Below are 6,215 nucleotides of genomic sequence, written 5' to 3'. Positions count from 1 at the left end.
GAGTGGAACTGGATGGGAATAAATGGGCAAGAACCAGTCTCATGCCAGGCACATGGTAGGTGCTCAACACATGCTGATTGGATGACGGACTGACGGAATGGATAGATGAACAAAGAAAGCCAAAGATAAAGAGAAAGGGATATAAAAAAATGAACATTGAATAAGTTCCTACTATGGGCCAGGCATCTTACATAAATGATCTTGTTCAAATCCACGTAGAAATCCTATGAGATCCATTGCTGTCCCCACAACCTGAGCCCTCAGAGGTTAACATATCTCATTCAGGAGAAATCATGGAGCCAGGATTCCAGCTCAGGTCCTGACTCTTAACACTGTGTCACGTTAAACACACCTTGCACGTTTCCATACCTACATTAGCCCAGACTCTGCATCCCTTCCCACCGGAATGCCCTCTGGCCTGCCGAAAACCCAGCAAACCTCCGGTTCTGCTCCCACTGCTCCTCTTAGCCTGCCCTGGGTCACCACAGCCAGAAGCTCCCAGCAAACCTCCGGTTCTGCTCCCACTGCTCCTCTTCACAGCCTGCCCTGGGTCACCACAGCCAGAAGCCGTCTTTCTCTCCTCTGAATATTATACTAACTGTTATATACCATTCACATACCATCTAATTTCTTTATAATGTAATTATTGAGAGCATCTCATCTCCTTATAAGTATTTTGAAAGCTCTTGGAAGCAGGATCTGTTGTTTATTTCTTGTCATTACTTTGATAGCACTTAGTAGGTAATCAATAATTATTTGTTGGTGTGTCTATTTACTTGTATTACATGAGTCATTTTCAATGTCACTTAAGAAAAATTTACTTAAATAAGTTTGTTTTACAACTATGGTATAAAAAAACTTATTCTTTTCTCATTTAATATTGGATCTTAACTGTTTTTCTATTATACAGTCTTTGTTTTCAAAGGCAATCTAGTAGTCAATCCTACGGATATACCAAAATTTACTTCCCTATTGCTGGATATTTAAATGTATGGCTTTTCCTTACTCCTCCCCCTCAACCCCTCCTCCCTGCATACCAATGTTGTTACAAATATTTTTGGAATTGCATTTCTCTCAATGGAAACATTTCTGTAAGAGCCCATGTTTAGTTAAGACTGATTAAACACTACAGTTGTTAATTACACTAAATGGATTTAGTTTTGAGACTCTAATTTATTTTGTAATCCATTTTGGGATTGACTCTTAGGGAAGAGCCAAAATAACAGTGTCTCCTGCCATATGCAGATGTATGAATACCTAAGGGAAGCCAGTCCATCATCCATCCAGCATCCATCCATCCAGCATCCATCCATCCAGCATCCATCCAGTCCACATTGCCCAGGAGTCCTGGTGGGGACTGTGGCAGTCACCACAGGAGGTTGGTGGCCTTCTCTGAAGATGCAACTTCACCATCTTCAGTGCAGCCCTGTTTGGTGGCCAAGAAGCTGAGCACAGATGTCATCACAGCTGTTCTACCTTTGATCCAAAACCATACAGATTCCACTTATTATGCTACTGATCACCTGTCTGGATATTATAGCAGCTTTTGAGGCACCAAACTGAAATGACAACTTTCATTATTATCTAAAGTAGCAAACAGTTCTCTTTAGCATCAGCAAATTCCCAATTCTACTCCTGAAATTGCCTCAAAGCATGGAGGGGGTGTGAGAAGGGAAGTTATATAGACCGAGTATCTATTATGAATCAGAAATTTGTATTGTAGGTTATGCAAGAATAATGCATTGACTAAGAGTAGTGAAATCTGAAACCAGTTTACCGGGGTCTGGGTTCAAATCCCTGCTCCACTTTGTCATGCTTGTGTGACCAGGCAAATTTAACTTCTCTTTTTCTTACTATCTTTATCTGTACAGTGAAAGTAATAAGTACACCTCCCCTTAAGGCTATTATAAGACCTGGTTACATTCGAGGACTAGATTGGTAAAGCAAGCAGAATGCCTGGCACATATTAAGGGCTATGTGAGTGTTTGCTATTATTATTATTACTGATCTTTTTAAAACTCATTTAGTTTAGCCCTAACTGGTTTGGCTCAGTGGATAGAGCGTCAGCCTGCAGACTCAAGGGTCCCAGGTTCGATTCCGGTCAAGGGCATGTACCTTGCTTGCGGGCATATCCCCAGTGGGAGATGTGCAGGAGGCAGCTGATCGATGTTTCTCTCTCATTGATGTTTCTAACTCTCTATCCCTCTCCCTTCCTCTCTGTAAAAAATCAATAAAATATATTTAAAAAACAAACAAAACTCATTTAGTTTAGTTCTCACAACAACTGTCTGAGATAGACCAGGGATTGAAAATGATCAGCCTATGGGCTGAACTTGGTTTCCAGACATGTTTTGGCCTGCACATATTTCTTTAATCTGAGCCAACATTTTAGAATCTGGAGTTCTATATAAAAATCTGGATTCCTGGCTCTTCTTGAAAAGTCCTCATCTGGCAGCAAGCAGAGGGATCTAAGTGCTGCCGATTCTTTAGATGATGACGCACCTTGGCACCGAGCTGATACAGTGGCATGACTTCAGTGGTGAGTGAGAAAACCCGACTAATAGTTGCTTCAGGTAAGGATTTATTACCCCAGTGAAGAACTGCAAGCTAGGGTTAATACAAGTGTCACAAACATGTTGTCAAGGATGGCTGTCCCGCCACCGCTGATGTTTCTGCCTTTCCTCTCTGACATCTTCAGCATGTAGTTCCCCCTCATTTCTACCAATGCCTCCAAATGGCTCACAAGTCACATGCAGACAGATTAACGCATGTCCAGAGAGGATAGCTTGTCCTCCTGTTGGTCTTTTTTTCTTATAAAAGAAAGTCTTTTTAAAAAATGCCTACCTGACTTCCCACTGAGTCTCACAAGTGGCCAAGACCAGCTCGTATGCCAATACTCCAGTTGCTAGGAGCCTCGGAAAGCATGTCTCCCAGTTCCTGATGCCTATAGGAACGAAGAGGCAAGGCTGCTGAGCAGGCCACTGAGAAAGCCGGCACATCTCACCCAGTAGTTGCTCAAGTGCTTACAACAGCTCCCTGACTTATTTAGCTACCTGTGGGCAACTAACGTGGTGATTTCCCACTTTACAGATAAACGGGAACTCTTAGAGAAAATATAATTTACCCAAGGTGATACAACCAACAAATGCCTAGAATGTCTGCCACACAGAAAGCACTCCACAAATGATAGCTACAAATTCTCTGTCTTGTGGGAGGTTTGAGGCATGAAAATTTGGGCAGATTAAAAACAAATCAGTTTTAAGTTCTTTAGAAAGGAGCCTTAGCATAGGTTCACAATGGCATGATGTTTAGAGTTTGAAATTAAATTGGCGTATTTACTCCAACTGGATGATTAACAGCAACAAGCAATATTTATGGTGTCTTCAGGTGCACAAGTAAGATGACAATTAAGATACTTTACAGGGATGTGGGCATGACTCTCTGGGTGCTCATCTCTCAAACAACTCCGGGGGAGGGCATTGTTTGTTTTTGTATTTTTTTTAATAAGAGAAGAACATGCCCATTGTGAATGTTGCAGTCATTAAAAATTGTTGGAATTTCTTAACAGGGCTTGCATGCCAGTCCAGAAACCAAGGGGGAAAGTGGTAGGAAGTAGTAGCTATGTAGGTGATGCTGCTTCCGATTCCATACCAAAGGCAGAACCCAAATCAAGCCCCAGCAAGAGGTGTCCTGGTGGAATCTTCTTGGGTTAGCAATGACAGCAGCCGGTGCTTCTTACTGTTCTTTTTCAACTGAATCTTATGAGCTCCCTTAGAACAAGAAGGTTGGAGCCCCGTCCTTCACTAATTCCCTGCGATAACGTTTTAAAAACTCTCAGCAGCAAGTGAAGGTTTTCCCCACCTCTGATGTCTCTTTCAGTTCCCTTTACTGTTGGCATTTGCGCAGACTGGTTATTTCCCGTGCTGAATCACTTACTGACTATCTGACTATCTCCTGGGGGAGCCAAATAATTTTAAACATTCTCAGTGACTCATGTATTCTTACCAGTTCTTTTATTTTCTCTTATTTATTGATTTTAGAAAGAGAGGGAGAGAGAGAAAGGAAAACACACACATTGATTTGTTGTTCCACTTATTTATGCATTCATAACTGATTATGCATTGATTATTATATGTGCCCTAATGGGGGATTGAACCCACAACCTGGGCATATGGGGTTGACGCTCTACAACTGAGCTACCTGGCCTGGGCCCTTACCAGTTCTTTATTTTATTTTTATTTAATTTAATTATTTTTTTTAGGACACATAGTTTTCTTTATTTTTGGGGGTGGGGGTGGGAAGGGACGCCACACTTCTACTCAATTAAGAGAAACATTTTTCTCAGCATAGAATTCTTCTTTTTTTTTTGTTTTTTTTTACTTATCATGCCATGAATTCATAGGGAATGGGCTCCAGCAGCTCAGGCTCCTTTCCATGGGTTCTCACAGTGGCTTCTCTGGGTGGAGGAGGCTGACGCTTCAGTTAAACCCAGTTACCATTCTCTTTGGCTTCCTTTTTCTGATCATTTCTCTTCACACGTTTCAGGAAGCTGTCTCGGCTCTTTGAGTGCTTAATACGCTCAATACGCACATTAACTCTCTTGGCAAGAATCTTGCCCTTAACTTGCCTGTTCACAACAATGCCCACCGCATGCTGGGTGGCACTGTAGACTCTTCCATTTTTGCCCTGTGACATGTGTGGGGCCTTCCTTTTTGAACAGTGCCCGTTCCCTTGATGTCCACAAGATCACCTTCTTGTAGATTCGCATGCATGTGGCCAAAGGAACAGTTTTCTAAAAAGCCTAGAGAACATATAGCGGGGCCTCTCCTCTTTCCCTTGGTATTAGCCATTTTGGCGAATTACTGGAAGATGGCGGTTCCAACCAAAAGGCACCAGTTCTTTTATTTAATTTTTGTTGGTCTCTCTCTCTCTCTCTCTCTCTCTCTCTCTCTCTCTCTCTCACACACACACACACACACACACACACATACAAAGTAGGATGCTAAAAAGTTTCTACTTAGTCATATAATAGTGAATTTCCTTTACGCGTTTCAGGAAGCTATCTTGGCTTTAAAGTACTTAATGAAATGAAAGACTGATTATTTAACTTTTAGCCAAGTCCCAGGTTTAGCCAAGAGTGTTAAATTCAGATTTCAGCCCTACAAAGCTAAGAATTCCTTGATGAAAAAGAATGCCATATCAATACCATTTTGCCCATCAAATCAGTTGCTTTGCTACCTTCAACTGCTCTGGCATCAAATCCTGTGTCTGTAATCATACAGTAATGAGACTAACAGAGCCAGTTATACAATCCTAGTTTATTATTTTTAAAAAGCCCTGAAAGTATAGGGTGCTCAGTAGCTAAGAGAAGAAGCCTTGTGAAAGGGTCAATAGAAGTGAGAGGGACGAAGGGTGGACACTATGAGGAATACTTAGCCCAGCTGTCAGATTGTTCAACCAAAGGCTTGGCTCTTACAGCTTGAGATCATTGCTTCAGTCTTACTAGGGAGTATTTAAAGTAAAATGAGCCTCTTTCTGTTTCTCCTACAGCTGCCATGTTGTCTTAACAATGTACTCCTTGACAGCTTCTTAAGGTAATGTTGACCTCTGCTGAATGCAGACTACGTCAGGTCTTGACTCATTAGCATGGCACACCTCTGCAGCCTTATCTTGTTGACTTTCTTCCACCCCCACTCCCATCTTCCTACACACCTACAATCCAGGCATACCTCACTAATCACACAATTTCCAGGCAGGCCCAATGCTTTATGCTCACAGCTTCTGAACACACTGTTCTTTTCCTAGAATGCCCTTCTGCACTTCATCTACTGGAGAAATACTTATCCTTCAACACCCCACTGTGAGAATAAACAAGTAATATTTTCTGTCAAAAAAGGGAGTTTAGGCAGTGCCATTTTGGCCGGTGTGATTTGCAGCTCCCCTGGGGTCCACCATTTTATTAATGTACTTATTTATTTAAATATATTTTAATTGATTTTTAGAGAGGAAGGGAGAGGGATAGAGAGAAACTTCAATGATGAGAGAGAATTGATCAGCTGTCCCCTGCACGCTCCCTACTGGGGATCGAGCCCACAACCCAGGCATGTGCCCTTAGCCAGAATTGCTGCAGCTATTCGGGGTCTTTTTTTATTCCAGATGAATTTTTGGAGAGTTCGTTCTAGGTCTGTGAAATATGCCATTGGTATTTTAATGGG

General features: G+C 41.9%; 1 long non-coding RNA gene across 1 annotated transcript; it reads right to left on the bottom strand.

The window, feature by feature from the left end:
- Nucleotides 1-294: 294 nt before the first annotated feature.
- LOC106727938 lies at nucleotides 295-572 on the bottom strand. Its single transcript, XR_001364174.1, has 2 exons — nucleotides 508-572; nucleotides 295-438 (listed from the first exon to the last, which is right to left on the bottom strand). It is a non-coding gene; the product is annotated as an uncharacterized LOC106727938 (long non-coding RNA).
- Nucleotides 573-6,215: the final 5,643 nt, after the last annotated feature.

This window comes from Myotis brandtii, unplaced genomic scaffold (assembly GCF_000412655.1).
Source record: "Myotis brandtii unplaced genomic scaffold, ASM41265v1 scaffold504, whole genome shotgun sequence".
NCBI lineage: Eukaryota > Metazoa > Chordata > Mammalia > Chiroptera > Vespertilionidae > Myotis > Myotis brandtii.
Note: the sequence above shows the minus strand (reverse complement) of the source record. Positions and strands in the feature narration are given on the sequence as shown.